Source organism: Podarcis filfolensis, assembly GCF_964270895.1.
Source record: "Podarcis filfolensis genome assembly, chromosome: 7".
In the NCBI taxonomy this organism is placed as follows: Eukaryota; Metazoa; Chordata; class Lepidosauria; order Squamata; family Lacertidae; genus Podarcis; species Podarcis filfolensis.
Window position 1 is genome coordinate 39,373,271 of NC_139603.1, and position 24,947 is coordinate 39,398,217.

A 24,947-nucleotide genomic window follows, 5' to 3' on the forward strand; every position below is an offset into this window, starting at 1 on the left:
GATCTGCTGAGTCAGTTTGACCATGTTCCAATATGTTCCTGCCTAGACTTACACCTTAGATGCCTATGACATGCCAGCCATGATCCATGGGAGATGTGTGATTATGTAGGATGTTTCATGTGAGGACAAAAGCTCCATGGAGACAGCCCTATGTGTGCCCATCTGTATATTGTAGACCCCCTTCAAATTAAGGCTATGCACATATTAACACATAAGGCGCAGGGCTAGCTTGGCACATTCAAGAAAGCTCCTCGCTCACTGCTGCAGAACAACTGAACAGGGGTTGGGTGGTGTTTGATATTTACACAAATTACACCAAGCACAATAGTGACAGTAGCTACATATCAGTAGCTTCAGATATGCTACAAATCAGAAAAGACACACACACACAAAAATGCTTTTCAGAGTTCTTTAGAAGCTGATGATCAAATTCCATTAAATCAAGTAAAGTTGGTTTGATTAACAGTTTTAAGCATTTTGGAAATTGCTATCATTATGGATTTATTTGTTTCACCTATCCCTTTAAAATAAACAAAATACAGAGAAAAAGAAATACTAGTCTTGTCCATTAAAAATACTTTTATTTCATTGCTTTGGAATGAGTTGCTAAAATAAAATTGACCAGGTGGCTACTTGATATCCCCACCCCTACCCTGCTTTGCAGTTGGTTTAACAAGCCATTTTCAGAGCACTGAAAAACAATGAAGTGCTCAAAAACCAGCCCGGTCCCTAAAAGAATCTAAATTATGTCTTATGTTTCCACGGACTAGGCAGCTGTCCCGATTAAACAGGAAATGTGCTTGCAGACTGCACTGAACTCTTCCGGTAATGGTAACTTCACCTACAAGTTTATCTCCTAGAAATAATGTTACAACATGGCAGATTTCCAGGGAGTGAAGAGAAAGTGAATACCCTGAGGTACCACTCCTTATGTTCTTTGATATCTACTGGGCTCGCGCAATGAATACCTAATTTACAGCGGTTTCACTGGTCCTTGAGTAACAACAGTCTCCTCTTATGTTCCCGGTCTCCAAGGGATTAGAATTCTGTTTCCTTTCCTCTTTGTTAATCTACCTCGCTGCTGTCAACTCTGATCTTTTTATTCAACTTCTGTTCTCTTTTAACCTACTTCTTCTGTTTATTTGGAAGAGTTTGAGAAATGTGATAATCTAATAGAGAGCTTTATCAAGAGCAACTCTCTTATTACAGGCATAATGAGCATAATGAACACACGGTATCACACCTCCAGAAGCATTCAAGTGTAGAAAGCTGTTTTCAAATAACCACAAACGGACACATAAGCTGCTTTTCTAGTCACCTACTCTCTTTCTGTCTAAGCTTGGAGGATGTAAGATCTGTAGGTTTCTTTATGCATAAGATAGAAAGCCTTCTGTGTCACGATAATATTTTACTTAATTGGCAGCAGAAAACTTTGAATAGCAGCGTGCCCACTTATTCTTTTAACTATATGCCGCAGGTGACAGGATACATTTTTGGCATACAAATTCCAGAACATGCATGTGTAAAACTACCAGCAGTTACTTCTTAATATGATAACTACGGGAACTCATTCCTACATGTGAAAACTTTTGGATCAATAAATTCTGCTCTCTAATACCAGATAAACTGAGTGTTTGAGGTTACACATTGGTAACAGACAGTGGCGTAGCGTGGGTTGTCAGCACCCGGGGCAAGGCAAGTAATTTGCGCCCCCTAACCCGTGGATTTGCGCCCCCTAACCCGTGGATTTGCGCCCCCTAACCCATGGATTTGCCCTAACCCCAGATGTTGCGCCCGGTGCGGCCCGCCCCCCCTGCACCCCCCACGCTACGCCACTGGTAACAGATGATATCTGCCCACAGACAGGTACACTTTTATTATTTTTTCACATCTTTCTTATCCTGGGACTGACCCTTGGCATGGCTTTGCTCAAAGTAAACCTGAGACTGCAGTCTTGTGTATATTATACATTTTAATGGAATTTAGGGTATCCAATATCTTATATCCACTCTATGAAAGTCTTCAACAGAATCTTCATATAAATCACATAATTATAAATTCTCCATACCCTATAAACTTCAAAGACAACTGACCCTTCATAGCTTAAAGGAGGGGGAAGGAATTGTAGGTAAACTGAGCACAACCCACAGAGCCTTGCCAAGTTCTCTTTCTTGCTGGCCCTGTGGACCTGTCAGATAATATGGCAACAGCCATATTGTGAGCTCTCAAGGTTGAGCTGCCAGCTAGTTTGTGTTCCTAGTACTATAGAGCCACAGAACAAGATGAGTCACAGTCAGGTGGCAACAATATTCCAAGCTTCCAGAGCTGCCAAGCAAGAGGGTGTGGCAGTCTACCAGGCTGTGGCCAATCTTTTAAACCAGTGATGAAGAACCTATAGGCCCTCCAGATGTTGGACTTCCCATCAGCTCCAGCCAGCATGATGAAAGTTGTAGTTCAACAACATCTGTTTTTAAGCGAGACAGAGAGCTACTGTCTCATCGCTTAAAGGACCACAGAAAAAGAAACTGGTTTCATAGAAAATCTGTCCTTAATCACAGATTTTCCAAGTCAAATACCAGAGAATGAGACCCACAGGAGGCAAGCTATCTGAATTGCATTGTTTTCAACTAATGTAACACTGGCACATGTACTCAGACATACTATGCACTGAGAGCAAGTATTGTGTAGTGGTCAGAGTGTTGAAGTAGAGTAGGGGAGAAGCAACTCCCCATTCAGGCACAGAGTTCAGCTTGTGACTTTCCATCTCTCAACCTAATGTGGCTGATAGGGTTGTTGTGAGGATAAAGTAATGGGAACCATGTATGCTGCCTTGAACCGTTGGAGTAAAGGAAAGAAAAAAATGAATGATGTCAACAGTTTTCAAGAAAATTTACGCTCAGATGCTTTTTCAAGTGTACATTCCGCTGAAAGCAATGCAGTGTGAATAGATAAGCATTCCTATGCAAATTGCAAAAAGATCTACATTTTTAGAATATATGCTGAATATATGTTCTCCAAGTGTGTTTATGCAAAATTTCCTGCTCTAATAAAAGTTCATTCTCATTGATTTCAGCTGAGAAATAAGTTCTAAATGTTTGTTAAAAAGAAAAGAACACTTCTCAAAGCTTTGAACAGGCTATTTTTGTAAACTTTAATAAATAATTAATAAGGGCAGTAAGATAGGCACCACTAATACATAGTAAATGAATGCATATTTTACACAAGACATCTTGTTGTCACACAGAAACCTGCTTAATTATTCAGGAACAGTTAACTATTCTTTTATCCCTGGCCTAGTTTTAGCTGCCATTGGTTGTAATCAAATACAGATCAGATACTGTAGGAGATTGCTGATAATGTTTAGCAACTGTAGGAGAATTCAGTTTCAGCCTTTAAATAGGCAAGAGAAATGCTGTAACTACACCCCTTTTAGCTATGTTTCCTGAAAGATGTTTTACACGTGGATTGTAATGATTGTCCCCACAAAAAATGTACATTTTGTAATAGCACGCATGAAACCCCACTTAATGGATATTTAACTAGAAAGAACAAACCCACAACCAATTGCTTCAGTGTGGAGTGACCCTGTTTAGGCCTTCCTCTAGTCCTGGCCTTTATTTCCCACCATTCTCTCCCCTCCCGTCTACCTAATGGTCAGCCAGCATTTTGTAGCTACAAAGCATGCCAAGTTCACATGGGCTGGGTTTCGGGGGAGCGGGGGAGCTTTTAGGAAGTTTATTTATTTATTTCTGCAACCCCACTGAGTTGCCCCAGTGGGGAATTCTCCCAAACTTGCTTTGAAACATTCATTCATTTTCCAAGAATTTTCTAAGTCACCAAAGTTATTGGCTATAACTACAACTTGCAGTAGTGAATTCTATAGTACAGGGGTGGCCGACTCCCAAGAGACTGCGATCTACTCACAGAGTTAAAGACTAGCAGTGATTTACGCCCTTTTGGGGGGTTCAGGTCAAAATTGTTCAGTTTTTTTTAGATAGGAGAGCCCTGTTTTGGGGGGGTTAGGTCAAACTTGTTGAGCTTCTTTGGGGGGAGCCAGTGATCTACCACAGATGTTCAGTGATCTACCGGTACATCACAATCAACCTGTTGGATGTGCCTGCTATAGTACAGGCATCCCTCCCTCCCCCCCACTTATGCATAATTGACTTGTGCGTGACCACGTATATACACGGTGCCAGAAAATCATTAAATAATTTAATTCACCAGGAAATGGAGGGAGAGAGCTGGAGAGTCCTTGTGGCTTACAGGGAGACCCTCCGAAGAGGACAACAATGAGGGTAGAGAAGAGACTGTAGGCACAGTGGGGCTTTGACTTTGGCTGCTCAGCCTCCTTGCCTGACAGCTGATGTCTGTGGTAATGCAGAATCAGCAGTCACTTTCCCATACACCCTCCAGCCTCCTTCTAGTCCCAGAGCTTCAATTCCAGTTGTAGATATTTTTTGGTACAGCATTTTTGACCTGGATTGTAGAGAGAGTGGCAGATAGGGCATTTAATGGGTGTTTAGAGGGTGTTCTCCACTTACACAATTTTCACTCGTGCGTGCAGGGGGTCTGGAACGTAACCCCCATGTAAGTGGGGAGTCACCTGTATAATGGTTCACTGTGTGAAGAACTATTGTTGTCAATCCTGAACCTTAAAATTATTTTACGCATGAACCTTTCACAATTGCATTTCCTTCTTGTTTGACAGTAGTTGTAAGAAAATGAATATAGTTGTATTAAATAACAGTGTTCACAATTCCATACAATTCCAATGTTCTTAGTTCCAGGTTTTTTGTGCTTTGAATATTTTCCCCATCTATAATATCGTATTTTTTCCTTCTTCAATGCCATTTTTCATTCTAGTGAAATGGCACTTATTTTGTTATAAAGGCTTAATACATTTGCATGATATTGGACACCTGTTATCTGACAAGATAAATGTTGTTTACCACAATGAAAGTGTGTCATACTATGAGAACACATAATTATTGGGAAACTGCTTCCTCCTTTTGAGGCTTCAGAATTGAAAATGCTGACCTTCACATGCAAAGTAAAACACAATATTTATGCTGAAAGATGGTAGCTATCTACTTAAATCTCAAGTATTGTATGTTGGGAGCAAAGGGATTTGTCAAAATAAATATTACATTATCCAAACCATGCATCAGAATATCTTAAACCAAAGCAGAGATTCTGAATGGAATAATAATCACAGCCACCTGTTCTAAGCCACTGAAGGACAAAAATTCAATCACTTTTACAGCTCTAATTTAGAGAGTTACAAGCTTAAAATGAGCCCTGGGGCCAATAAACTTATTTTTATGTTAACAATAGCTGGTACAAGAGTGCTTTGCACATCTAACCTTATTTCCGCGAGTCCTGTCATACTGAACCCTTTTATTCAGTGACAGTATTCTTACCATCATGTCATCTTCTGCTCTTTAGAATGACAAGATAGGTGGAAATAGAGGCTGTTTACTACGGGATTTAGTAAATCCCATCACCTACAACAACATTTTAAAGCCTGAACATTTTTATTGAAAATGAAAACTGAATATGAAAGCTAGCCATAGTACAAAGCAAGTTTATTGTTTCCCAGTCCCCACTTTAATACCTCCCAATACTTTTATCATGATAGGGCACAATTGACTTGTTTCCATAGTGTGTCAAATAAGTCCTCAAACCCTGTATATCAGGAAGTCCTTCTTTCTGCCTTGAATGCACTTGGTAATTCAATCTCCCTAAGCCTCAGCCTCATATCTGCAATATGAGTTTCATCACACTGACATTTGTTACAGTATTTTTGCATAGATAACAAAATCATAATCAACATGATCATAAGGCTCCTCCAGACATCTTTGTTGAACATTCATCCTGATTTTCTTGAAGAAAACTTAGGCAGAGGTTTGACTATGTGCTCATCCACACTTTGCTTTTCCAGCACCTAGAAAGCATGGTCTGTTAAGTTTTCCACTTGCCCCATGCTTTCTTGCCACAAATCTGAGTAGTTTTTCATTTGCCCCACTGCCTTCCCCAGGGAAACCAGTGCTTTGCTGCTGAATCAGGGCAGGCATCAGTCTGTGGAAAACTCGATTGACATTTGCTCTGATTCAGCAGTAAAGAGCAGGTTTCTCCTGGGGAAAGTGGCGGGACAAGCACAAGTGTGGGCAAGTCCTATGCCCAGGCTTTATTAATTATCCATGCTGATTTGTTTGGTGGGAAGTTATACAGCAATGATAATTCATCCTGATTTGCTTGTGATGTTCATCCCATACTTTTCAGTGCATTTCCACATCACTTGCCTAACCACAAAAAGTACATTTGTTGACTCAGAGTGCTTCAATCCACTTTAGTATTCCGTAATACACTGGTAAAAGTGAATGGATAAATAGACGGTGCTCTTTCCTTTTGTATCACAACAATAACTAACATTGGGGGACATGAATTTGGGGGAAGGAAGGGGGCATCAATGTTGTTTCTGCAAGAATGGGAAGAAGCAACACTCCAAAAAGCATAACAACAACAACAACAGCAACAACAACAACAACTTGGCTGGGTTTCTCCAGAGCAAGATAATGCCTTTTTCAATGTGTTATTATACTGAATCCCAAAAGCTATTGCTACCTTCCTCTATGTACTTTTAATTAGATGGTTTGTCATTAGACCTCCTCTTCCCCCCCTTTTATGGTAATGTCATGCCTGGAATTCTACAAGTGATTTTCTTCTCCACAAGGTACTGTTTTGGTTGGAGAGCAACTTATTTGTGCAGTGCAGCACAGGGTCTCCCAATACTTTTTGGCACCTGAGGTGAACCACAAGACCACAAAATGGCACTCCTCTCCTCACCAGGGAAGAAGGGTTAAGTACCTAAGGAAGAAGCAGGGGAAGGAATAACTACATTTGGATCTGCTGCCCCTGGGGATCCTGCTGCCTGAAGAGGTCACTTCATCTTGCCTCATGGGTGGGCTGGCCCTGGTCCAGCATAATGAAATCACTTCCTCTCCATCCCTCTGCCCAGCCCAGCACCATGACGGTGTGCAAAATAATTTGCTCTTCAGATTGTATGAGGATTGCAGAGGGTGATTTCCCTTCTCACTTCAATGCTGGGCAGGGCAGAAGGACTTCAGGCTGGGCAGTGTAGGGCAGGGTAGAAAGACCATTTCAGGCCAGCCCAGTTTTCCTTCCAGTTCCTTCGATCTTTCTGCAGCAATGGATGTGAAGAGAGGAACATATGGTTGTTGATTTCAGGCATGGAGCCAGGGTGGGAGTCACCCAATCCCAACCAGAATTATGGCAGAACGGAGCTACCCTAGTCTTCATTTTAAAGAATAGTAACTTGGTGGTTTCAAACAGAGGAGAAACAGTTGATTTCTTACTGCAGGCATTTGCATTAATAAAGTTGTTGGTCTGGTTCATCCCAAATACGTATATAATTTTGTGTCTTAATTAGGCTGTGTGGGCAGAATGGATTTCCTCTATTGTAGGTATCTCTTGTGAGATTATCCTCATAAACAACAATAGCCAGTATCTTTACTATAATAATGTGAATTAGAAAGTCAGAATACCTGCCCCTGTTGGGGTTGTGTAAGAAATCTGCTACAATCCATTATATTTAATCATTGATAGGAAGTGAATTTTGCTTTAGTGAACACTTCTTCATGCAGAACTGGAGGAATCCTTATTAGAATTCAGATCCTATTTGATACCAATCGAGCTGAAAAAGAAAAGATAAGGGAAAGAGGATTTGGCCCAGAGGGATCATTACATTCATGAATGTCACTGCTTCAGCACTATCTTTAAAGTCTAATAATATATCAGATAGTTTTTGACGTGTCTTTTGAGCTGCTTTATTTATAAGGCAAGAGTCAACTCGCTCACAATAGGCAATAGTGCTTAAAAAGCTTCCAAAGGAGATGTGCATTTTACAGTAAAAAGGAGTTATGAATGAACTCACAGGAAAGGCTAAAAAATAATAATCCCAGATAAGAAGAACTCAACTCAGACTCTTGGGAGAGAGAGTTTTGCTTCTTGTTGTTTTTCTTTATCTTTCAGGGGAGAAGAAAAGCAAACAATTACAGCCCGAGAATGAACAAGAATAAAATAATCTTATATTTCTAAACACAGGTTTCAGGGTTAAGCTGTAAACCAAAGTTTAAGGATAGAACTAGCCACTATGAAAGATGGGTGCTTATTGATAAAAACAGCTCTGCACATTCTCTCCTCTCCTCTTCCTAAAATGTTCAGTAAAACAAACAAAACATATGGTAATGAAAGCTTACTGCTTTATGTCACATCATGTTCACTGAAATGATGCTGGATCTTACCCATAGAGATCAGAATGAAATGCATGCCCACAAATAAATTAGATGAATAGATGAATGAAAGTGAACCTATATTTGCCCAGTTTGTTTTCTTTTTATAAAGTATGCAGAGGACTTGAGATAGACACAATCTTTTGACCTCTCCAGTGCAAGAGTGCTTAACAGGAAGCTCAGTATGCTTCCTATCTACACTGGAAACAGAAGCAAATCTGACATTGCTAAGGAAACAATCTGGGTTTTAAATAACTGATAATGATGTAAAATTAAATTATATCATAGTCTCATTTGTTAGACAGATGCAGGGGAGAGCAAATTCAGGTATCTCTCATTAAAAAGCTCTGTTAAGGGAAAAATATGAGATTAATCTCTCTCTCTCTTTTCAGTCCTTATTTTTCTATTTCCTGATAATTAACCAATTATTTATTACTGCATTTATATCCTACCTTTGCTCCGAAGAGTTCAAGGTGCCATTTGTGCCCCCCCCAATATTATCCTCATAACAACCCAGTGGTGTGGACTAGGCTAAGAATTGGTGACTGTCCCAAAGTGAGTCCAGTGAGTTTCATGGCTGAGTGGGGATTTGAATCCTGGTCTGGGTCCAACACTAAAGCTGTTGACTTGTCTTCTCTTATCCAATGACTGTTACCTCAGAAATCTTCAGGATGGTCCTTTGTCAAATGTTTTTGAAGTCCAAGTAAATAATGAAGCTGTACTGGCATGCCGTCACGGCTCTTACAAAAATATATATTTGAGCAGCAGTGACGGTATTTTTCCAACCATTTTTTTAAATTACAGGGATCTGAGCAGAGAAGGGGATCGTCAGGTCCTCTAGCTTTTTATTATTGTTCCCTTGGCTACTGTTTTGAAAAGATACCGGGGCATAATTTGGATTTGTTGACTTCATTAACGACCCCCTATCTTCCTCCCAATAATTTGATCCCAATTATCTCTACTCAGCTAACAGTTCTGTGTGGATTTGGTCAGATTTAAAACCTCTCATTTAGCAGCCATATACATTTACAGGTATCACATCTGAAATATTCACAGAGAATATGCTTCTAAGAGAATGCATAATTATGGCTGCTGCTTTCCCCCTTTCCTCACCTTCAAAGAAGAAAAAAATGTTCACTTAACCACAGTGAATTAGGAGTGCTCCTTTGAATTTAATAGGTAAAAAGTAAAAAAATCTCATAGTGAGCTATTATCTGCTACTTCTTAGTACCATGCAGACATGTCAAAATCCTCTAGAATGTTTGCAGTTTAAATATGCCAATGGTCTTTGGGAAGCTTTAATCTTCCTAAAGTAAGTTTGGTAGACAATAACTGTCCCTTCAGAAATGTTATGTGGAATCAAAGAATTGTGATTCTACATATAAAATAAATACATTTTCTATCTTACTGAAATCCTGCACTGTCAACCCTTTAAAAGTCATTCAGACCACCTGTGTTTCATTTAAAACAGGCTGAAAATCACACTGCACTGGAACTAGAATGGAAAGAAACTGTTTCTTTACTATGCTACTCTACACTGTAATTTTCATTAACTGTTTTGAATTGTTACAACTGCCAAGGCTGGTTAATAGATAATAAACGATGATTAAATAATAAATGATAATAATTAAATACACAGACATAAATGATGGTTGATAAATAAATAATGAGGATACTATCACCCAAATAGGGGATGTGGGTGGCGCTGTGGGTTAAACCACAGAGCCTAGGACTTGCCGATCAGAAGGTCAGCGGTTCGAATCCCCGCAACGGGGTGAGCTCCCATTGCTCGGTCCCTGCTCCTGCCAACCTAGCAGTTCGAAAGCATGTCAAAGTGCAAGTAGATAAATAGGTACCGCTCCGTCGGGAAGGTAAACAGCGTTTCCGTATGCTGCTCTGATTCGCCAGAAGTGGCTTAGTCACGCTGGCCACATGACCTGGAAGCTGTACGCCGGCTCCCTTGGCCAATAAAGCGAGATGAGCGCCGCAACCCCAGAGTTGGCCACGACTGGACCTAATGGTCAGGGGTCCCTTTACCTTTACCTATCACCCCAAATATATTAAGAATCATCATGAAAGATGAAAATATGCATTGTATAAGATCCTTTAGAAGGGCTGAAATCAAAACAACACAATAGGGAAATAATACTAATATATGTGTAAGATGAGATAATGCACATATCTCTTCTTCTCAGTGTAGAAGACGAAGAGCACCAACTCAGTGATAACAAGCCTAATCCAGATAGATGGTTGAACAGTTGCTCCTTCCAGGGACCCAAGTCCCTTGTCTAGGGTACAGGATTATGTGAAATAATGCCCTAGCAGGATGGTCTATCAGCTGCTGTTGCAGTGGCAGAGAAATGGTTGCCAGTTCCTTTGAGGTGCAGCTCTTCAGACACACATTCCTTGACACAATACCATGAGGCGAGTCCATTCAAATATCTGAACCAACCTTATGAGTTCAGAGAGATAACGAATTGCATCATCAAATGCTTTTTCCATTTTAGGTGCATTTGGAAAAGTTATGTCTAATTTCATCCTTCTGTTGCCATGGCCATACAAATCCACCATTATTTAACGTCTCTTGCGTTTTATTCTTTCCACGAAAAGTTGTATTTCTGTGAGCCTGCTTAAGCATGTTTACATTTAGCCATTTCTTCCCAACAACCAACCTTGTTAATGTAAATTCCATCTGGCTGCTTTCCCCTGTTCTGAGAAGAGCAAGTGGGAAAACAGAATTCAGCAACATGGTGTTTCTATTAATTATTTAGCTAGGTAAAGTAATAGCATCCAATTCTTTTTTTTTTAAATCTACCTTATTCCTATATTTCTCAAGTACAACCATCTGAAATACAGTCAAAACTAATGGAAATGTAAAAGTATAACAATAGCATCAGTTTTAGTGACACAATGTATTTTATATATGGTTTAAATGTAAACATTCACTCTTTCAGGGCCAACTCAAATGTTCAAAATGTTCATGAATTGCAACCATGGAAGGGAGAAGTTTGGATCAGCCTTATAGCATGTAAAGGGGGGGGGGTGCTTACCTCTTTTCCTCTCAACATTTTTTCCCCCTGATGAAAGTCACTCCTGCCCTGTAAATGTGAATTTTCCCCTATCAGGAAAAAATATACAGAGGCAGCCTGGGTGCTCATGCTTTTGGTTCCAAGCCAAATAGCAACTTCTGGACACTGGATGTGTGGTGGTGGGGAGAACGTGTGGTCTGTAAAGTCAGCAGGAGAAAGAGTTAAGCCCACTCTGCTATGTCACAGTCTGCCCTCTCCAGCTACAGCTGCACTTGGAATTTCATTTATTATCAACCACACTTCATGAAAATATAGCAAGCAAGTATATGTACAACTGACAAAGTTGCAAAAAGATCAGTAAGAATATAGATGCTGGTGGGGAAAATAAATTGATATTTCAAAGGCCTGTCTGAATAAGTCAGCTTTCGGGAGATGTGTCAAAGTATGCAGGATGATTCCTGCTCAGTCTTTACTGGCCCAGGAGTTCCACAGGAATGGCTTGGCCCCTAGAAAAGACCAATTGAAACTCTGGGGCATGGGGAACCACTTGAAGTGCCCCATCAGAGGCAATGTGCACAGGTTCATATTTTGAGTTTATAGATTCTGATTGTACATAGTAACTATTACTAGTAGTAATTAAATTTCTATACCACTCTTCATCCGAGGATCACAGGGCGGTTTAAAATATAAAAACACAAAAATACATATAGATACTAATATTTTTCTTGCTATGAAAGCTGTCTCCTTTCACTTTCAAGGTTTCTGAGGGTTTTATTGGTGGGTGTGGACCCCCTTTTTGTCCACTGCTTATTTAGGAAAATGTACAGCTTGTGCTTTTAGCAGACATTTGCAATCAAGGGGACAGGTAAGTTTCTATAGAGATTTTTTGTATTAGTGGGACTGGAGGTATTAACTATGTATGTGTGATTAGACTAGTTATTGTTTCACCTTTATTCTTGTAGATATGCCCCTACTTTAAGTCATTTGCATACTGTCTTCTCTCGTATATTATTTACTACAAAGGTATGCCTTAGTTAATATACTGTATTTTTAATTTTCCTTATTCTACTTGTTAATTCGGTGCAATTCTGTTACAATTGATTCTGACAGCTCAATGACTAAGCCCTTTAGTGACAAAACGTCCGATTACCAGAAAGACGTCCAAGTACTGAACCACTGGTATATCACAAGTGAACTCTTTACAATTGTTTAAGATCAAACCAATTTTGGAAAGAAACTACTTTTGCCATTTTTATGGATGTTTATTGTTTGTTTACAGATAGTTGCCTTGGTTGTATTATCTTGTGTTGATTGCAGTAGTCATTGTATCACCACCCTGTTTATGGTTTTATTTTTAGTAAACATTTAGCAGCAATGCTTGCCTTAGCAAAGAAGGGGTTAAACGCAGGAATATAACATTTCTAGAGAGACAGCTGTTGAATTCTGAGCACTCACACAGGGATTATACATCAATTTAAAAGAGAGTGTGAAACATTGTCATAGTTGTTCACAGCAAAAACTACATCTGCCTTAATATGTTATCCACTTTCAACCATTAACATTTTTTATTGCAGTGTCACCCAAAGTGCTAATTACCACAATAAGATGAATGTAAGATCACTTTGAAAATTATTTTGTGTTTTTTAAAACCTTTTTGAATATTCAGAATCAAAACAATGTTAATTGTGCTTGGATATTGGATCCTGTCTATTTAATGATCCTGTTTCACAGTCCCCCCCCCTTTCCATTTGATAAATTGGGGGGGACCTTTGGGGAGAATTGTAAATTGCAGGGGTTTTATGCAAATTGTGCACAAGTTCCTTCTAGGCCTTCCCTAGACAATTTTGGGGCTCTACCATTCTTCAGTTGTACAGGATGGGGAAATGGAAGACGGGGGCACAGGAGAACCACATTGACCAAGGTTCCTTGGTCTATTAGACCCCTGGTCATTTCCATGATTTTAAACCAGACCAAAGCAGTGTTGATTTGGACATGCTAGACCCAAAGAGCAACTGTAGATTCAGCAAATACTAGACAGCCTTGATGGAATCAAATGAGATTATCACTCAGTGCTTATAATTACTGCTAAGTTAGGGTGTGACTTTGGCAATCATAAGGAGGAAAAGACCACTGTGCTTGAAAAGAGACTGGGAAATGTAGAGTAGCTAAGGAAATCATAACATACAGCATTGCTTTGAGAAGATGCAGATATCAACAAGCTTTATGTGACCTATGAGATGAGCAACCTACAATGATTTTTCAGTTTCACCTAAGAAGTTCTGAACATCTACAGACTGAACAGAATTATGAAAAGCATAAGGGTTAACCGTCCATCTCTACACACCATTGTTCTAAACCTTACCAAACCCCTCAAAAATACATAAAAACATAAAAAGAGGCTTCTGCATCAGGCCATTGGCCTATCTAGTACAGCAATCTCTTCCCCCAGTGACCAACAAGATGCCTATCGGAAGTACACACAAGCACATTATTTCAAAGAGAACAATGCAATCTCACACATCATATTGGTAATCAGTAACATGATACAGCAGTATCTGCTCTTTCCCCAACACCCCCATTATTGCTTTGGAATTGTCATAGCATAAACAGGCATAATTGTTCATGATACAGCAACACTGATAACATAGAATCGGACAGGAAAAAAGCAGACTTTCATGCTGCAGACTAAAACTGTAGTGGTGGCCATGGACTTCAGGATTTGTTCAAATATATACCATGCAAAAGCAAGCTCTAAGGCATTAATCATTCACCACCTACTTTTAATAGCCTTCTACTAAATTTTCATTTTACAACCCACAATGCTATATGAAAAGTATTGCCTGTGACCTCAATACATTAATCTAAGTGCATCAATAAATAAAGCAAATCAAGCTTCAGAATGGCACAGAGCAAATGCATTCCTTCTACTTCTGAAGTTTTAAAAATAGCACTCTAAAATGATTTGCTCTTCAGAGTATTTAATAAATCTACTCCTTAATGTGGCTCACCAAGCCTGTCAACAGAGAATTAACCAGACTTTTAGTATTAATAGGACAGTGCTCACAATACAGCTGCCTTGCGGAGGGAGCTATAAATGCAGGGAGCTATTAATGTATTCTAGCTTGCCACACAGATCACTGATGTCACCATAGGATCTTTTAGAAAAGTAAAAGAAAAAAAGCTGAAGCAGAAAGCTCATCATAGTGTGGAGAAACTAGTGTGAGTTTCCTAGAACAGTGGTTTACACAAATCCTATGAGGATGTAGATTTGTATTATTTGTACCTTTCAAAACAACAACAACTTATCATCATCAAATTGGCTCACCACATTTCTGAAATCTGCCCAATGTGATAAATATATGCTGTATTCAGCATGCATTTGGTGCTTTCTTCTAAACTCATGGAAGTACATGTGGTATATGTGCAGCTACAAAATGAAGAAATTTCTTTTATAATATGTGTTAGCATCAAAGCATTGTCACTTTGATGCATTTTGCTATAGGTAAAATGGACAGCGGACAATAGGATGTATTGGTCAAAAGAAGAAATGCATATATAACCTTCTTTTTTTATAAGTATCTTTTGACAACCAAGTTTTGAAGAAGTGAACATACATTGGGGCTACACTATTTCAGACTGAAAATGGGAGAAAAGATAATTAAATTCTTCTCCCTCTAGAAAACCACCACCACCATCAAACAAACAAACAAAACCAAGGAGGGAATTCCTTGATATAGATAACCTGGAACTTAAAAACACTGCATTTCTCATGAAAATACACATAAAGAGTCTTCATGGTTCTCTGTTTTACATGTGTGCATCATGACTACAGATATTAAAATTATTAAGACACGGCACAAAATGAATTCATGAGTGTCACCTGTTCATATCAAATGGGGGTACTGAACTGCCATGAAACACTAACGAGATGTTATTAAACAGCAAGCTATATATTGGAAGTTTCCCAGCAATCTAAATGTAAACTATTCAATATCCTATGACTAATCCTTTGAGCCACCAAGTCTCTCTAATTGTATCCCCTTTATAGTGAAATATCTTTCACATGTTCCATTCAGAACAGAATTAAAAAAATACGATTCAGTGAACCAGCCATGAGATTTCAGTAATGTATTTACTGGTTCAGCTTTCAACAAGAGTTATTACAATATGTTTTCACTTAGTGTAATTAGAAGGTATTTTTAACAGAGTGGCAGAGGACTGGCCTAGATTAACATTTCAGAGCATTATGCCATACATTTAATGATTTTGTACTTTATAGTAATGAACAGGAAGAATAATTTTGCCTTAATATATATTCCTCTCTAGCTACTCCTAAGGATACACTCCTCCGCAATAGATACTACACATTATCCCATTTATGAACTTCAGTTTGACTTTAATATTAAAAGTTTAAAGGTCATTTTTTCTGCTGCATCACACCCTTGACTCATGATAAGCTTGTAGTCTACTAAGACTCCTAGATCCTTTTCACATGTACTACTTATCAGTAAGTAGGCATCAGTCAGGGTCGCGGGTGGCGCTGTGGGTAAAACCTCAGTGGCTAGGACTTGCCGATTGTATGGTCGGCGGTTTGAATCCCCGCGGCGGAGTGAGCTCCCGTCATTCGGTCCCAGCTCCTGCCCACCTAGCAGTTCGAAAGCACTCTTAAGTGCAAGTAGATAAATAGGTACTGCTTTATAGCGAGAAGGTAAATGGCATTTCCGTGTGCTGCGCTGGTGCAGGCTCGCCAGAGCAGCTTCGTCACGCTGGCCACATGACCCGGAAGTGTCTCCGGACAGCGCTGGCCCCCGGCGCGCAACCCTAGAGTCAGACACGACTGGCCCGTACGGGCAGGGGTACCTTTACCTAGGCATCAGTCAGGCATCGCCCATCTTATATTTGTGCAGCTGGTTCTTCCTGTCTACATAGAGAACCTTACATTTGTCTCTACTGAAATTCATTTTGTTAGTTGGGGCCCAGTTCTCCACTCTGTTAAGGTTGTTTTGAATTCTGATTCCATCTTCTGCAGCATTAGCTAGACTCCCAGTCTGGTGTCATCTGCAATTTGATAAGCATCCCCCTCAATTACTTCATCCAAATCATTTATAAATATGTTGAACAACAATGGGCCCAGACAGAATGCTGCAACACCCCTCTTGCCACTTTTTTCCAGGATGATGAGGAACCGTTAGTGAGCACTCTTTGGGTTTGGTCAGTCAAGCTTGTAACTCTATTTCAACTCATACACTACATGATTTCACTCACCCCATAGATTTGTTCCTTGAAAGCAGGGTATGGATCACAGGATCAAAAAGATTCTACATTCTAATATATGATGTACAGCAGACTCTTATTACTGTTTCTACACAGAGGAGTCAAAGTATCAAAAGCTCTTACTATAAATTTTATCTCAGAACAAATTTAGAAGCAGAATTATTGAGAGAAACGTTTTTCAAAACTACCATTAAATACCATTTTAATAGATTTCTGATCTGATGTGTGGGTTGTAGGATGTAACAAGGAAGGGTTGTTGAGGGTTCAGGTGAAGGAAATGTAAGGGCAATGAATCATATTGTGGAATAATGCTTTAAAAGAATCACAGTGAGGTTGGGGAATCAATTAGTGTGAGACCTAAGACGTAAGAGATTAGTTCTAAAGTGGCAGACAGGTTAAGGACAAGTGAAGCTACTTGAGAGCTAGAAAGAAAAATACTGTTTTCTCTCACTTGGCCCTGTCTTGTAAAGTGTAGCAATTACTCATTCTGAAGGACAGAGCAGACAGAATAAGCTAGCCACCATTTTTCTTCACACTGATTTCATTTCATATCTCCTCATCACACTGCCAGCCACTCTTACCTCACAAGACCCAAATAGTCACTATGAGAGAGAGCACAATTCCTGTGATCAAAATGGCCTCACTATGATCAGCACTCTTGTTAAGCCCACTGCATAATCACCCAATGATCACATTAATTTCACTTCTATTTATACATTAATAAAGATAAATTCAAACAAAATTTTCCAGTGTGTCTTACACAGAGTCTACTACAAAATAACAAAGTGGGGGCAGTTATGTGAATAAGACAATATGGTGTTTGGATCTGCTGTTCCTTCCTTCACCAGAAGCAAGAATAGCCTAACCTAAGTTCTTAACCCAAGGTACCACTGTACCACCACATCAAGGGCATGCACACCTTTCTCACTTGCAAGGAATTATTAGTCAACTCCTGGACCGATCCAGTCAATTCCATTTGGCATGTCTTTATAAGCCATGATGAGCAAGGGCTGAGAGGTCAAGTGGTCACTTGAAGGCCTGCAAGCACTTGTGCACATTCTCAGGCTGAAATATTTGAAATTAATCCACACAATCAATCAGACTGAATGGTACTTTGCCAGACATCTTAGGATTTCCTCTAACCCTGTTTTCTAACTCCATGCAAATCTGAGGGATTTTATCCTTTAAGTGCATTTCAAAAGTGTCACAACAGTTTTCCAATAATTCAAACGACCCTCCTAACTGGTCCAATGCTACAAGCCTCTTTACTACCCAGAATAGTTCCACTGGATGGCTACCTGAAGATGAAATGGTTGAAGAAAAGTAAGTGTGCTGCTTCCACTGACACACAGTAGGTGCAATAATGTACTCTCACTTGTGTTTGGTGTGATAAACACTCCTCTTTTCTTTATAGCAACGAGAGCATCAGCAATGTCTTACACTAAAGTACTTTCCCCCCTATTCTTCATTGCACTGACAGCTTAAAAGCTCCAGAGAAATAAAGTCAAATTGAAAAAGTAAAGGTAAAATTAAATTAAAGCCATCCTCTCTTTGTCCATCCATATACACAAAGAGAATGAAACACAGTGTTTCATCAACTTTTGTAACAGTCTTCTTTGTTCTTCAATACAATCAGTGTTAATAAAGGCTAGACCAGACAGCAAGATAAAAGTGTGATTGCATTTGTACATCTTGATTTAGAAAACAAACAAACAGCCTAGGGGCCATAATTTGTATTGGGACCATGACACAGAGGAATGGGAGTTAATTTTTTCCCCTGTGCTATTTTTTTGATGGTAATCACCCTCAAAGACACAAACAGTAGCTTCCCCCTTCCAGTGTAACTAGCAAATTCAGGGGAGGTGAATTTCAAGGCAGGTGGACAGTGTTCTGAAAGAAAGAAAAAAACACAAGTGCAATCACATATTGAAGGTATTATTTAGTCTGGCCCTAACACACCAAGACAGAATAAATGTAATTTCACTTTGTGCTTGAATAAAGATAAGAGACATATATCACTGAAATGAATGTGGAGGGAGCTTTTATGTTTATGTTTTCACATTCAAATTGTTTATGGAAGGCAAAAGAAAACAAATTTAAATAGCAGAATATTAAACTCCAAATTGAATACCATTGCAGAGGATTTAATTACATACTTCCTTTAGGCTTAATCAGTGTAACTACCAATATCAGATCCTGGTATTACAATTAAGGATAAGAGTATTTGTGATTAAGTAGAAATGCATTATTTACAACCTGCAAAATGTTCTGTTTCTAGCAAGGGGAAAAAATCTATCTTTCAGCTCAAATAATCAAAAGAACATGGAAGATTGTGCAGATTTGACAGTTTACATATAATTATTTCATGCTGAAGTTGTAAGCTAAATTACAGAAGTCCCATTCATCTCTTTTGTCTCATGAATAGACTATTAGACAATAGCAGGCGCTGTGATGAAACACTCAAGTTAACATGACCCAAGCGGCTGCATGGAAATGAACAGATGGGGACTCTTGTTAACATGACTTTCCAAAAGCAGGTATTCGGTAATTATGCCCTAATCATGATGGGATTGCTTCTTTTTCTGCAAAGCACAATGGAATTCTGAGCTTGCTGCCCCTGGATGACCCAGAAGGAAGCTTGATTTTCTTCTCTTTTGTTTCTTCTCCATGTGACAGAAAGCCAAGTTGCTAAGAGTTTGCGCAGCAGAATCTGAAAGCTGTCTCTAATGTAATCTGAAAAGGTTAACATGTAACTAATAATATTTGACAATATACTTAAGGGAAAATCTGCCCCTTGAAATGCCAGTTTGGTTTGAAATCCTGTGCCAACCTTGTTAATTTATTTAAAATGTAAAGGCAGAAACCTGCACAAATGCTTTTGAAATTATATGCTCTCATTTAGCTTGAATATGCTAGCATTTGCCATTCTAGAAAATGTTTCATTGTATTTTATAGGAAAGAGAAAACTGAAGTGGTAAAAATGGCTCAAATGGGGAGGGGGGGTGGAGCCAACCCCTATGCTTTTTCAGTCTAAGAGGCTATTTTGCCTTCAGTTTACTTTCTAAGTAAATGACACAGACACTGTTATAATAGCGTAGTTTATCAAATCAAAGTCATCTAGCTAGTTGTTCACACTCTATGAGACTCTGCCAATGAGGTGATTGTATTTTAAGTTTTGATTACTTGCTTGCTTGCTGTGCCTCCACACTCTCAAGGCCAATTATTTGAAAGGTATAGCCTCATTTTCCCATTATTTTCTTTGAAGACCATCAAGCTGACACTTGAACACACCATGCAGAGGCACTCAAACTATTTGAGCAAAGCCTATTTCCCTGGCTCTGTTTATGCAGAAAATGTGTACTAGTGTCTATCCAACATAATTTTAATTGCCAATTACAGTTCTGTAAAGAAAATTATTTTGTTAAATTGGGTGGAAATTCTTTCCAATAAAAGCCAAATGGCTCCCTAAATAAATGCATTCCAGCAGCTTAATTTCCCTTCTTTAATTCTCCTTTTTTCTAGATTGAAAACAGATATCCCCCTGCTTCTCAGATATATGGAGGAAGGGGCAACCAGGGCTAAGTGCATTAATTTTTAAAATCAGTGAAGTAAATGGCAAACAATAACCTACATATTTCTCAGTATTCACATTTATGCTTCTTTGTTTTCTTTTTATAAACCATGGCTATTAATGTTCAAGGAGGACCAGGTGAAGAAAAGAATGAGTGTTAAAGGATCAGCAGCCTCCTAAAACAACTTTCCTGCAGGTTCTGTAGCAAAAAATACCATTTTATCAACACACCTTTTATCTTTAGGATGACAACTCTTTAATGGGAGCAGGTTAACGTTTTTTCATTTTTTTCTGGGAGTAGGATTTGACCTTCTCTGCTTTCAGCAGTTAGACACTGACTTGGGTTCAGATTAAGAGTTGATTACTGAAATCAGTGGGATTTAAATTAGTCATGACTCAGTTAGGTCCCATTGTTTTCAGTGATTCTGCTCCAGGTAAATGATACAGCTTTCAACGTATAGCAAGGGACTATGAGACTCTGGCCAGGAAACTTAATGGCCCTGGGACACAAGTGGCTTTTTTATCACTCCTTCCTGTTGAAGGTCATGGCCCAGGAAGAGAGAGGAAACTATTGAAAGTAAACCAAAGGCTGCACAAGTCAGGTCATCAGGAAATGTTTGGCTTCTTGGGCCATGGTCTCTCCTTGCTTGAGGAAGGACTTATAGAAAGAGATGGGTTGCACCTCACAGCAGGTAGCAAGAATGTGTTTGCTAAGAGCCTTACAGACCTGATTAGGAGAACTTTTTAAACTAAATCCTGAGGTTGGGGAGACAATATTACAGACAACAGGGGAACACATGATACTGGGGATAATAGCTTCATTGATGCACATGATACTCTTGATTTGTTGTTGTATAGTCGTTTAGTCGTGTCCGACTCTTCGTGACCCCATGGACCAGAGCACGCCAGGCACTCCTGTCTTCCACGATACTCTTGATACAGGATAGCGAATATGACCTAACAGGCATTACTAAAACCTGGTGGGATGAGACTCATGACTGGAATGTAGGAATTGAGGGGTATAATCTGGTCAAAAAGAGTACACCTAACAGAAAGGGAGGAGTAGCAGCATTATATGTAAAGGATGTGTACACTTGAGAAAAGATCCATGACCTAGAGCATCGAAGGCAGTTGGGTAAAAATTGTAGGAAAGGAAACTAAAGTGACCTTCCTGTGAATGTCTGCTATAGACTTCCAAGTCAGACTGAAGACTTGGATGATGCCTTCCTAGATTAGATTACCAAACATTAAAAAAAGGAGTGATATAGTAGCCATGGGAGACTTCACCTAGCCCTATATCTGTTGAAACTCTGCCAGGTCCAACAAATTCCTCAACTGCCTGTTGAAGATTTCATTTCCCAGAATGTAGAAGAGGCAACAAGGGGATCATTTATCTTTGACCTGGTCATCACCAACAGGGAACTGATCAAGGAAGTGGAAATAATGGGAGGAAGTGATCATGTCCTCTTGGGTTTCATTATACATTTCCTTAATTCTGTAATTCTCAAGCAGGACTGGCTCAAGACAGGCAAAGGAAAGTTGAGTGTAGTCAGATTTCAAAAAGCTTAAGGAACTACTGGGTGAGATCCCATGGTCAGAAATACTCCAAGAGAAGGGAGTCCAAGATGGATGGGAGTTTCTTGCCAGGCAATTCCAGTCTCTTAGTACTCCCAGATTGAGCAAGTGCAGATTTAGCCTGATCTATTGCATCGCATCCCTGAAAAAGCCTTACATACATACTACTTTAATTTTATAGCACTGGGAGTTATACATCCCTGCAACACTTTGAACTAAGTTTATTTGGAGACTTAATATTCTTCGCTTCCTGCAACAGAAGTGACCAAAGTAACTAACATAATAAAGCATAAGAGTAAAACTGAATTTATTCATGTGAGTTAAGTAAGAGTTTCTATTAGACAATGAACTTTTAAATATAATTTAACCCCAATTATCTAGTGGTTTTGGCAGTTGAACATAATACAGAGGCCATCAAAATACCAATACAAAAGCCTTTGTAAAAGTGATCTGCATATTTAATTCATTTTTACTCCCTTAAATTTAGAATATGAGAGATAATCCACTGAAACCTTTGTGGGGGGAAATGACTGTATCCTTAGCTTTTATGCATAAATACATGTATGGAAGTGGGGATGGTTATGCTAAAAAAATATTTGCAATAAGAACTAAAAGCCAGCTGCAAAATTCCCTTTAGGCAATTCAACGATAAGAAAATCACTCAAGTAAAAGTTACACTTTTTGAAATGACCATTTTCCATTCTGTAATGTAAAATCTGTTTATATCAACTGAGTCAGGCTTCAGCTGAACATCCCTGGAGAAATAAATATCATTACATGCAATTTACAGATATTTCATAGCATTTTCATCTATAAGATTGAAAATCAACATCATGACTCAATGTTAATTAAAATTTTAGATTCCTTCCACTCTTATAGTCAACCCAAGGGCATGAAAGTACAATTTATGCATGAACTTGTTTGTCACACAAGAAAGTTACTTGCATGAAGGCAACATATCTGTATGCATAAGTTAGTAGGCCTTCATACATTCTTGCAGTAGCCACAAAGTATTTCTGTATCTGAAACAGACTGTAACACAGTTATGGTTTGATTATCTCAAATGATTAGCAATGGTTTCCTGCTTTCCTTTACATAACTTCAATATTCTTTTTTTGGGGAGTATTAAAAATAGTCTTCTTCAAAACAAACATTTTTATGGTGTGGATGATCCAATCAAACATCTATTTACGTCAAGGGATAAAGTTTTCACAGTAGTATGTTGGCTCAGAAACAGGTATCCTGGAGTTCAATGATGCTTAGCTCCAGGTAAGAGTGTATAGTCTTTAACAGGATCTCAGTGACCAATCTGGATGAACAACTAGCAAATTTTATCAGATGCTGCTAAGAAAAAAAAATTAGGCCTGCATTCACATGGCAGTTTATCCCATTTCTACAACATTCCCCGAGTGTCAATTTCCACATTATATTTGAGTTTTCTCATGACGTAAAATCAACTTTCAAATAAGTATTGGAACGTGGTGCATGTTTAGTGCTTAACTGCATGTTATTTTTTAAAAATTCCATATTTTTTATTTATAAACCTAACCTTTCCTGAAATCAGCCTGCTTTCTCTGACTTTGTTGCCCTGACCAGTCTGAAGTATGTACAGTTGAAAAGAAAAAGTCTTACAAAACTAACAGCTGGATCCACCGAAAACCTATAAAATGTGCTTATAAAATGAGCAGCACAGATACCGTAGATCTTCAACCAGTGAGTTGAGATCCACAGGTGGGTTGTTAGACCAAATCAGATGGCTCATGCCAAGGCTGTTGCCACTATATTGGACTAAGGCTAAGGCTGACCATTTCCAAGGAACGCTACATTGGTATCTGGACCAGACACATTTTTCAGAAGCAACACTCATTTCATCAATTTCCATGAATGCTGGAATGCAACAGGTGAAAAGCATGAACCTTTTTCAATGAGCCCTGTCTTCTTATAGCTATGCCTGTAATGAGGGACCTCTATATAGATCAGATGCATGCTTCGCCGTTTCCAGTCTTTGATTCCAGTGCACACCATCAGCATTCATATGGCTGGCAAAGTGTGTGGCAGTGATGACTGGAGCAGGGAAAGGTTAACTAGCAGCTGTTCCATTTTGAGAGGGTCATCAGAATAGTCCTTCAACGCAAGTCATGGAAGACAGAAGATAGCACACACATGCTGGCTATGAGACAGTGCAATATTTTTGGTCTAAATGAAAGTTTCCTTTCAACTGGTTCATTGCACTTGGCACAAATATATTCCCAAATATCCAGCAGCGACATATTTTCTAACTGATATTCATAGACCTTGCCAAAGAGGGTTGTTATTTATGCCATTCTACAAATTCATTATTGGGCTTATACACCCCCCTGACATAATGCTATCATTTAATAGAGCTTCACTGTTGGTTTTTTTAAAGGTCTAGAAGGAAGCCATGTAATTTGTGGTTGTTGTCATCTAGAAATGGGAAAGAAATACCATCATTGTGGACAGACCATTAACTTTATTCCCAGCCAGGTTCAGAAGCAGGAAAGAAGCATAGGTTTTCAGAGTATATACATAACTCTCTTACTCAATATTTCTCCAGGAAGTGTAAGAATGATGAAGCCACCTGAGACATTGAAAGCCCAAGAGGACTCTGGCCCCTCTTAAGAATATTAATGATGCCACATCAACACCTAGATGGCTGTATACTATTACAAAGCTTGTTTGTATGTGAAACACCTTATTCAGCCCCAAATTACATTTCAAACCAGATTATAATTTGGCAAAATATTGCCTAGCTATGTTTTAAAATCCTCCATTAGCCAATTTTCTTCCTTTTTTGAAGTATTTACAGTTTGCAGTTTAATCCTTTATTTCAATATTAAGACAACTGACAGTTTCTTAACAAAGCTCTCACAAGCTTCTTCAAGCCGTCATAATGGTTTGCCTGCCAGCGCTCCTCTTCTCCTCTTGGGTAAGCATAAAAATGCGATGGCTCTCCGCCAGCATTTCTGGCAAGACACACCATAAGCTTCCTCGTTCTCTTGAGATATTTTTACATTTTAATAAAGTTTATGGCTAGGAAAGATAAGTGGAATGCTGTTTAGCAAAGACACAACAGCAGACTACAAGCAGGAGACAGTTTCTGAAACACTGGGTGGTACGCAATGCTAATCCAATTCAGAGTTGACCTATTTAAGTTAACAGCCA

At 39.0% G+C, this 24,947-nt stretch overlaps 1 protein-coding gene across 1 annotated transcript in view; it reads right to left on the minus strand.

The window, feature by feature from the left end:
- The window catches only part of DOK6 (docking protein 6), a 183,983-nt gene that overhangs the window by 108,776 nt on the left and 50,260 nt on the right, over positions 1-24,947 (minus strand). The gene's annotated exons all lie outside the window — the stretch shown is intronic.